Source organism: Calonectris borealis, chromosome W (assembly GCF_964195595.1).
Source record: "Calonectris borealis chromosome W, bCalBor7.hap1.2, whole genome shotgun sequence".
Lineage (NCBI taxonomy): Eukaryota > Metazoa > Chordata > Aves > Procellariiformes > Procellariidae > Calonectris > Calonectris borealis.
In genome coordinates, this window is record NC_134351.1 from 415,652 (window position 1) to 426,341 (window position 10,690).

General features: G+C 55.7%; 1 long non-coding RNA gene across 1 annotated transcript; it reads right to left on the minus strand.

Annotated features, from left to right (window-relative positions):
- Nucleotides 1-6,135: 6,135 nt before the first annotated feature.
- On the minus strand, nucleotides 6,136-9,484 carry LOC142074730 (uncharacterized). Its single transcript, XR_012670684.1, has 5 exons — nucleotides 8,822-9,484; nucleotides 7,839-8,354; nucleotides 6,918-6,981; nucleotides 6,359-6,532; nucleotides 6,136-6,253 (listed from the first exon to the last, which is right to left on the minus strand). It is a non-coding gene; the product is annotated as an uncharacterized LOC142074730 (long non-coding RNA).
- Nucleotides 9,485-10,690: the final 1,206 nt, after the last annotated feature.

The window sequence follows — 10,690 nt, forward strand, 5'->3', positions numbered from 1 at the left end:
GGGCTGAAAGGTCCGATCCCGGTGCCGCGGGAGCAGAGGCGAGCTGGCTGGGACCAGCTTTTGCTCCTGGAACAACCCCAGGTCCCTGCTCCGAGGTCTTCCCCTTGGGGCCCTGGGGTGGACCTGTCCCTCCCCTTCAAATGCTGCAGGAGTTTCGGGGCAGAAGGCCGTTTCTAAGCCCTCTCTCCAGCAGCTCCTCCCTCGACCCGGCCCGCGAAGCCCCCAGTCTGCCTGCAGGGAGGGCTGGGGGGTCCCCGGCCCCACGGGGCGACAGTGGGGACTCGCAGGGAGGATCTGTTTGCACAAAGCGCCCCCCCCCTCCTCCCGCCCGCCGGCCCCCCCCGCCCCGGCCCACTGCGCGGCCCCCCTAGGGCACGCAGCCCCCCCCCCAACTCCCCACTCCCCAGATGCTCACAGCCCCTCCCCCGCCTGGAGCCCCCCCAGACCCTGTCCCCGGAGCCTGCAGAACCGCCCCCCCCCCGCCACAGCCCGGCTCCCCGGGCCCGCGGCCCCTCACACTCACGCTGCGCCGCCGCCTCGGTGCAGAGCCCGCCGCGCGGCCCGTTGGAATACCGTCCGCAACCAATCAGCGCGCGGCTCCACCGGACCGCCCGCGCGAGGCACGCCGGGAGTTGTAGTCCCCACCCGGGACCGCGCATGCGCACGGCGCCCCGGGGACCGCGCATGCGCACGGCGCCCCGGGGACCGCGCATGCGCACGGCGCCCCGGGGACCGCGCATGCGCACGGCGCCCCGGGGACCGCGCATGCGCACGGCGCCCCGGGGACCGCGCATGCGCACGGCTCGCAGCCCCTCCCCAGCGTTTGCAAGCACTTCCCAGCCCCAGGACCCCCGGAGCTCACGGCACCCGACCACACCATTTTCCAGCCCCCTGGGAGCCCCACTCTCAAGTCCCGCCAGGACCCACAGCCCCACTCCCCAGCTCCTTGGGGGACCTTGATCTCGATGGTCCGGGAGTCCTCCAGGTGTACTCTCTGGTCTGGACGTCCGTCTCTATGATCCGGCGTTCCTCCAGGAGTACTCTCTAGGCCGGACTTTGCTCTCTATGGTCCGGCAGTCCTCCGGGGGTACTCTCTAGGCCGGACTTTGCTCTCTATGGTCCGGCAGTCCTCCGGGCGTACTCTCTAGGCCGGACTTTGCTCTCTATGGTCCGGCAGTCCTCCGGGCGTACTCTCTAGGCCGGACTTTGCTCTCTATGGTCCGGCAGTCCTCCGGGCGTACTCTCTAGGCCGGACTCTGCTCTCTATGGTCCGGCAGTCCTCCGGGGGTACTCTCTAGGCCGGACTCTGCTCTCTATGGTCCGGCAGTCCTCCAGGGGGTACTCTCTAGGCCGGACTCTGCTCTCTATGGTCCGGCAGTCCTCCAGGGGGTACTCTCTAGGCCGGACTCTGCTCTCTATGGTCCGGCAGTCCTCCAGGGGGTACTCTCTAGGCCGGACTTTGCTCTCTATGGTCCGGAAGTTCCCCACGTGCCCTCTCCGGTCCGGACGACCGTCTCGATGGTCCGGCAGTCCTCCAGCTGTACTCTCTAGGCCGCACATTTTCCTCTATGGTGCGGAAGTCCCCCAGGTACATTCTATGCGTCTGGACCTCCGTCTCTATGGTCCGGAAGTCCTCCAGGTGTACTCTCTGGCCCGGCAGTCCGCCATCTCTATGGTCCGGGAGTCCTCCAGCTATACTCTCTGGTCTGGACTGGGCTGGGCTCTATGGTCCGGAAGTCCTCCAGCCCCTCTCCCCGACCCCCTAGGGCTCGCAGCCCCCCCCGGGATGCACAGCCCCACTCCTCGGCCCCCTCGGGGGTCCGCAGCCCCCCCAGTCCCCCTCCCCAGATGCTCACAGGGGGAAAGGAACGGCTCGGCCTCAAGCTCTGCGGGCTGCCTGTGGCCCCTGCAGAGCCCACGATCCTCGGCAGCCCACACGCGGGGCGAAGCCCACAGCCCGAGAAGGAGTCACGGGGAGCCGCCGCTCCTGCCACAACCCTCCTTCCCAGCCTGCTGCTGGAGCACAAGGCACTTGAAAGCAGCAGGAAAGAACAAGGAGGGCCTCGCAAGATGGCAGGAATAACGCGGGCAGCCTAAAGCGTTTAGCCAGGCAGGGCTTGCCACTCACCTTGTGCCGTGGTCGAATCCCAGCCCGCAACTCAGCACCACACAACCGCTCACTCGCTGCCCCCTCAGCGGGAGGGGGGAGAGAATTGGAAGGGCAAAAGTGAAAAAACTCCACTTGTAAGGGAAAGGAGGGGGGGAAAAAAACCCCAAACAACAGAGAGAAAAACCCCAGACAGACAAGCGGTACAAACGAAAACAAGGGCTCGCCGCCAACCGCCCGATGCCCAGCCAGCCGCAGCCCAGCAGCGGCCCCCCCGCCAACCGCCCCCCGAGTTTTATTTCCTGACGTCATAGTGTCTGGAACATCCCCTGGGTCCGCCGGGGTCAGCTCTCCCAGCGGTGCCCCCTCCCAGGCCCTCGCGCACCCCCAGCCCGCTCGCCGGCAGGGCGGGGCGAGGGGCAGCACAGCCCCCGGCGCCGTGCAAGCGCTGCGCAGCGGGAACTCACGCAGCCCCGCGTCACCCACGCCGTTTTCAGCACAAACCCAAAACGCAGGAGGAGGGCGAGCGGGGTGGGAGCGGGGGGCGGGGGAGCGGGAGGGGGGTGCCAGAGTTTGGGCGGGGGGCAACGGGCAGGTTGGCGGGGCAGGCAGCACCCCAGGGGTCCGGGCCCCTCAAATGGCTGGTGTTTCACCCCAAAGCTTCCCCAAATCGGGGGGTTTTTTGCTTTTCTATAATATCAAAGCTGGGGTTTTTTCCTTTTCCAAAATATTCCACTTGGAGGTTTTTCAACGCTTTTTCACAACAAAAATTGGCGATTTTTGCTTTTTCGTTTTGTGCATGAAAATGGGGGTTTTTTTGCTTTCCGGCTGCCCAAATCCTGGTGGATTTGGCTTTCCCGGGAGCTCCAAGTTGGGTATTTTTCCCCAAAAAATGCGGGTTTTCTTTTTCCCCACCCCTTGCAGGCCCCAAATTAGGGGTTTTGTGGTGTTTTTATGCCGTGGCAGCAGGTCCCGCTCTGTGTGCACGGCCCTGCAGGGGAAAGTCCCTGTTGGGGGAACTGGCCCCCAATCAGGATGGGAAAAGGTGGAAAAGGAGAACAGGGAAGAGGCAGCTTTTGAAAGCGCTTTTGTATCTTCAATAGAGAGGTGTTTCGGGGGGGGGGGGGGTGAAGATTCTATAAACAGGGTTTCTTTGCATTTTACAAACCTTATCTATCATAGACGTTTACGCTTAACGTATTTACACATACCTCTATATGTATATTTAGTGAATATATTTATGTTTCACTTATACCCCCCTATTTCCCACTCATTATATATAATACCTGCTCAGACTAGATATCTGTCGACTTACATATTTTGACACTTAAATGTCTTTATAGACTTCTCTATTTAAACTTACATATATTTACACTTATCTCTTTATAGACTTAGATACCTATTTACACTTATAGATCATCTCTTAGATTACATACAATGCCTATTTAGGCTCTCTACATAACACGTAGTGAGTGTAGACAGCGGTATCTATTCAGACTTTTTTCTATTTTCAATTCCTTCATACATGAAATATATCATCCCTTTTGCATTTGGAAGTGCTTTCTTTTTTAATTTATATAGACGTGAGTTCTTTTTGTATTTTAAAACCCTATATACGTCTTCCGAATTTTTTTCTGCTCTAAAATCCTTTATATAATAGGGCAGGTATAGGTTCCTATTTTGAAATCCTTGTATACGTATAAAGGAATATTATTTTTCCATATATAGAACAAGGAGAGATTTTTCTCTATTTCGAGGCCTCACAGATAGATTTACAGTTTTTTAAAAATTTTTGAACCCCCCCAGGAATTATCAGGCATTTTGGGGCTGTGACCCCCTTTTTGGGGGGGGGGGGACGACCCCCCCTTCCCCACTCACCTGCTCCTCCACGGCATCATCAGCCCGCCGGTGATGTTGGGGTGCCCCAAATGACATCATCACCCCTCCAGGCCCCCAAACCCCCCTTTTTATTCAGCCCCCAAAAAGGCACAACAGGAGGGAAACGGCCCCAACCGGCGGCTCGTTACGTCAATAATGCCGTTGGCGTATGTACGCACGCACCCCCGCCAAAAAGGGGGGCTCCGCTAGAAAGATAAAGGAGGGGCAGCCCCCCCAAACGCTTGCAGCCCCCCCTTAGCCCCCGTCCCGCAGGCTGGCAGCCGGCCCCTTACCCTCAGCACGCCCAACGACCGGCAGGCAAACCCGGGCCGGGGGTCTCTCCTGAGCACCACGGGACGCTTACAGCGAGGCATCTGAAAAACAAAAATCCCAACGGATATTTCAGCACGTTAAAAAAACAGCACCGAAGGCAGCAGCGGAATTCGGTCAGGACAAGGGAGAGGGTAGCAGTCGAGCTAAAGGAGGATGCCAGGCAAACGGGTGTCCTGGTTTCGGCTGGGATAGGGTTAAATTTCTTCCTAGTGCTGTGTTTTGGATTTAGTAGGAGGAGAACGTTGATAACACCCTGATGTTTTCAGTTGTTGCTAAGTGCCCTCCTAGTCCAAGGACAGCTCCCGTGCCTACTGACTGAGCTAGGTACACAAGGTGGGAGGGAACACAGCCAGGACAGCCAGCCCAGCTGGCCAACGGGGTATTCCATACCATGTGACGTCATGCTCAGTATATGAAGGGTAGGCGTGATCCAGGAAGTACCGATCACTACTTGGTTATCGGTCAGCGCGGGTGGTGAGCAACTGCATTGTGCATCACTCATTTTGTATATTTTATCATTATCATCATTATTTTCCCTTTTTTTCCCTGTTCTATTAAACTGTCTTTACCTCAACCCACGAGTTTTTCCTCACTCTTACCCTTCCGATTCTCTCCCCGTCCCGCTGGGGGTGGGGGGAGTGAGTGAGCGGCTGCGTGGTATTTGGCTGCCTGCCGGGTTAAACCACGACAACGGGTCAGCTCGAAATACAACGCGGCCTTTAAAAGCTCGAGCGATTCGAACGCTTAAAATCCGCGTGAGGACTAATTGACGCGATTCTGAACGCGTCCTTCGTAGAGAAGTAAACGCTCTCGCTGGTGTCGGAAAACGCCCCGTCCCTTCCTTACAGCACCGCTGCCGGGAGATAACCCCGTGAGGCTGCAGGACAAGGGCGCGCCGTAATCAGCATCTACGCTCACGGATCCGCCGCCACAGCTCCAGCCCTTGCGCTGCTGCTGCTGCTGCGCATCTCGCTCGCTTGGCCGATAAAGCTGAAAGTGAAGCGTAAAACTTTGAAGAGTAAAATGAAAAAGAAAGAACAAATCTCAGCAATTCATTTTATGTAAACGTACGCGCACATTTTTAGCATACGTACAATGAGAAGGCTTATACCGTAAAAGTATTTCATTTTCCTTTTGCGTTAATTGAAATTGCGTAGCTGTGAATTCATGCCGTTAAATTATCTACCTCCAAACTACACAGCTATCGTTTGACCAGGGGTTTTGCGTGCGTTACGTGACTAGGAGCGGCGCCGAGACCGATGCTACCGAACTGCCGGGGAAAGGCGCCGTCGAAAGCGAGACAGAAATAAAGGACTTCAGAGCACTCTGCCAAAAGATCGGGAAAAAAGCCCGTAACGTTCAGTTGCCTCTCTTTTGAAACGTTTAGAGCAACTACCCAACTGCTTAAGCACACCTAATAAATTATACGCTACGGCTATTTGGCAGTTGCAGTTTCAACAACGCAAGTCAGTTTGGAAGTTATACAATTTTAACTTTCTTTTTAAAATTTCATTTACGATAGAAAAATCAGTGAGATAAGAGATCTCCCGTATGGTTTTACTCTTTTTTTGGGGGGGGGGGGGTGGGGGGGGGTGGGGGGGGGCAGGCGGTGGGGAATATCAAATCCCCAGTGCTGCAATACATCAGGCTACCAAAAAGGACTGGCAGGTTTGCTAACGCTGTTGGCCGTAGCCGAGCGTGCGGAGGAACGCGTCTTTACGATCTCTCGACCGTTACACCCGAGAACCAAAGATCAGCCGTACGTCGACTATCGGAAGACGTACTGCGCTTGGGTCTGTGCAAGGAAATCGGCTTACCCCTTTTTTTTTTTTCCAGAGAGAGAGAGAGCGAAAAGTCTCCTTGCGGATGACTTCTACTGCCGAGCACGTCATCTCTGAAGATCCATTCTGATGGGAAGTTCGTAAAAGGCAACTCCTTTGAACGAGAAAGATTTCCATTCTGGAAAATCTCTTTCCAACCAAAGTCAAAATTACGCGCTGCAGGTTAAGGAAAAAGGACGCGATAGAAGCAGTAACTCACCAAAACCACATCAGGACTCTCTGTCGCTAGTTACGAGGCTGCTACCGCTTCTCGGGAAAGCCTGGAAAACGCACCGAAGCGACACCGATTTGTCCCGTGTTGTCCGCGCCTCTTCTTTGACCTTGATTGCTTTTAGCACAGATGCTAGCATCTCAGTAAGGTGTTCGAGTGCTCCTGTAAGGCATTTTAAACACTGACTGACTGAAAAAGCCTAAAGCTTTTATCGTGAAAACAAAGCCTCTTTCTCCCGAACATCCCAACTCTTACAAACGGTTCCTTTCCTCTTCTAGTCCAACGTTATTTTCACAGCACCCTTTCATAGCAAGCGCACAGAAACAGAAGACCGTGCTTGCAGGAAGAGAAAACAGACGGAGGGCAGCAAGCTTTGCATAGGCGTACCACGCTCCAGAACAGACCTCCTTTATTTTTAGTATTGGCGTTAAAATATTTCACATTAAAAAAATCACATAGAAGGAGAGCTGCCACGTTCCTCGTGTTAACTGTAAAGTCCGTGCTACAAGCACCTTAGGAAAAATGCAGACACGTATCACAGGCCTACCTTGTACTTGCAGACCACTACGGATCCTTTCCATCTGTCTCGTACTTTCACGGCAGTTGACGTTCTGCTGAGAGGAAAGGAAAAAAAAAACAAACAACGTTTAGCACAAAGCTTCTTTTGCCGCGAAGAGAACAACTGAGTGGAGGAGAAAGTATTTGGCATCGTCTTTGGTGCAGTTGTTGAGACAGGCCACTAGAACTTCTGCACGTTTTAGACAACCGTGCCTTTTTTTTGGCTCATCGGCAGCTTTAGTTTCGCTAGAACTCGCTTTCCTAGAGACGCGCAGGTGACGGGCACAGGTACCTACGTACGTTTTCTCAAGCCTAAGTAGAGCCGCGATTTCCTCACCCGATACGTCCCAAGTGGAGTATTTTTGTTAAAGAGTACGGCACCCCATCCGTCCTCGCAAACTCGCTGCGAAAGAGGAATCCTTTTTTCCAGGCCGTTTCTCCAAACAGTCGAGATCTTTGAAAACCGCAGTTGTTTTAAAACATTTGGAGCACGTTGCCAAACAACGCTTGGCAGTAAGACTTTGACGTGTTTGACGCACGCAAATCTGGGGTAACTCGCTACTTGCTTCCTGTTGTCGTTGTTCTTCCTTCAGAAATTCTACTTGTAGCCAAGTTATTCGCTACTGGTTCAAGCATTTACCTTCCAGCTATTACCAGCGCGTTTACACAGGCGAGGAACTAAATCGCTCTTCTAAAACTACCCGAGTGAAAATGACAGCCACGAAAGAGGAGCGACAGAGAAGGAAAGGAGAGGTCAGGCAGCAAGAGAGCTCTGCAGGCTGCCACCAGTCAACATCGCACTCTTAAGGAAAAACAAACAAACAAACAAACAAACAAAAAACCAAAGAAAAAAAACCCCAAAACACACAAACACAAAAACCAACAACAAAACAAAACTTTGACGTTGTACCTTTCTTTTCTTTTGGAGCTCGTCCCTGTCTCAGCTGATCGTCTCGACAGAGCACAAAGTGCAGATGATCCGTATCCCGATGACATCTGCACGCGATGAACACGTGTTCAGAAATAGTCCAGATCTGTAAGACTGGTGTCATTTGTGTGGTTCCAAGCATCATAACTCCATTTTACTGACCAATGCATTTGTGAGGAAACTAAGTAGCTTTTAAACGTAGCCTCTCCTTGGGGAGAAAAATGCGTTAGGGAGTGAAAAAAAGGATGATTCAGAGCTCCCAACCATGACGGAGCAGCGGGAAAACTAATGAAAGTGAAGACCAACAGCAGCAACGTGAAGCGGCATTTGGCTTCAATTCTGATCACGTACTTAAGCGGCTCTCCAAGTCTATACCTCCATCCTATGAACGACTAGCCCTTTTTTGGAAGGACCAACTTTTGTCCTTCAAAGTGCTAGATTGAAGACTCCACTGAACAGAACGTGGATTGAGCCACAGGACAACGTGCCATCGACGCTCTAATGAAAAAAAAATCACGTAAAAATCAAGTTGAAATATCAGCTTCCATCGTGTCTCATTCATTACGTTTCTAGTAGTGCCTGGGTGCTCCAAAATTCACTCTCCTGACACCACGTAGTACTACAAATTGAGTTACGCAGGTAAAAATAAAAGGCTCTTTCCAACCTGCCCGTAAAATCAGTACGAACAAACAGAAGAGAAACACTTGACCCTAAAGAAGGTCACAGGCAGCTCTTAATTTATCGTAGGCGAAAGCTCATTCTTTTCCCTGAAAGGAAAACGCTCGTAACTACCCAGGGACCGATGCGGGAACGAGGCACGCGCGCTCTGTTAACGGCAACTGTTCATCAGCTTTTCTGCACCGGCACAAATTTGCCTTTTCCCTGGGTTTGACGTGGAGCACCTGCAGCGTCCTTGAACGCGCCAATGTTTCTCCCCGCTCCCCCGGCCCCCCACGTGCCGTTACCTGAGCAGCAAGCGGCATCAGCCACGCAGGATTTTCTTCACGTGACGCAGAAGGTGACGCTGGGAAAAGAGGAGGCACAAAATGAACCTGTTTGTCACACCCAGCCAACGGTGAAAACCCAGGGAAGGATTCTGCCGTGCGGGGCCGGGCTGTGCACCCCCGGAGCTCCAGCCGGCCGGTTTCGCTCCCCTTTGCCGGGTACCGGGGAGACACCGCCGCCTCGTGCTGCCGCCTGCCCCCCGGGGAGAGCCGGGGGACCCCCACCTCACTTCAGCCCTCGGGAACGGGACCGGGAGAGACCCTCCACGCAAAGAGAGCGGATCCACGCGTGGCGTGGATTTAATCCCCGAGGGAAGAGGCCGGGCTCCCCGCTGGCAGAAGGACAACTCGCCTCCCTGCCGCTCGGAGCGCCTTGCCGGGGACAGCCCTGCCTGCGCCTGGCTGCTCTTCAGCCGTGCTGGGAGTGCAGTCTGGCCGACGGATGCTCCGGCAAACAGACACTGCAGCGAATCGCAGCTCCCGCTCGTTACAGCTGCTGGTAATTTTGCCTCTGGCTAAGGCATGCCCCAGACAGCGGACACCTCGTCTCGTTCCAGCTCCTGCTTGCTACGGTTCTGGCTAATCGAAGCTCCAGCTCTGCACCGTTGATTTCAGCTCCTTCTCCTTACAAGCTCCAGCTATTTGCAACAGCCTGGGCTTTTGACAAGGTCGTAAACCAACCGCCGTCAAAACTCGACTATTAGGATTAAATATCATAGTTGGACATTGTATAAGCATTAATGAGTTTGTACGACTAATTAGTTAATAACTATTCTAAGCAGTCGACAAGCAAGAGCTGGACTCGAAGAGGGCGTGCGGGGTCTGAAAAGCAGAGACCGCCTCTTCCCCCCAGAGACCACCGCAGACGTTGAGTTGGGCCTGGTGCATGCCGGCCTCCCGCACTTCGGGGTGCAGCAGGACCAGACCCGCCCCCCCCCCCGAGAGGGTCCACGCACCCTGCCCACCCCCTGCTTTCCCCTGCAGCCCCCAATGCCCTCCCACCCCCCCGCACAAACGGCCAAACCGGCTTCTGCTTTAGGCCCCCAAACCAGCTCACTTAGCGCCCATTTCTGAGCCCAAAAACCCAGCTGCTGCGCCTCTTCTCAAGTCCCAAAGGTGACCCCGGGGAGGGCAAGCGCTTGCGTGATGCTTCGGGCAGAAACGGGGCTGAAAGGTCCGATCCCGGTGCCGCGGGAGCAGAGGCGAGCTGGCTGGGACCAGCTTTTGCTCCTGGAACAACCCCAGGTCCCTGCTCCGAGGTCTTCCCCTTGGGGCCCTGGGGTGGACCTGTCCCTCCCCTCCAAATGCTGCAGGAGTTTCGGGGCAGAAGGCCGTTTCTAAGCCCTCTCTCCAGCAGCTCCTCCCTCGACCCGGCCCGCGAAGCCCCCAGTCTGCCTGCAGGGAGGGCTGGGGGGTCCCCGGCCCCACGGGGCGACAGTGGGGACTCGCAGGGAGGATCTGTTTGCACAAAGCGCCCCCCCCCTCCTCCCGCCCGCCGGCCCCCCCCGCCCCGGCCCACTGCGCGGCCCCCCTAGGGCACGCAGCCCCCCCCCCAACTCCCCACTCCCCAGATGCTCACAGCCCCTCCCCCGCCTGGAGCCCCCCCAGACCCTGTCCCCGGAGCCTGCAGAACCGCCCCCCCCCCCGCCACAGCCCGGCTCCCCGGGCCCGCGGCCCCTCACACTCACGCTGCGCCGCCGCCTCGGTGCAGAGCCCGCCGCGCGGCCCGTTGGAATACCGTCCGCAACCAATCAGCGCGCGGCTCCACCGGACCGCCCGCGCGAGGCACGCCGGGAGTTGTAGTCCCCACCCGGGACCGCGCATGCGCAC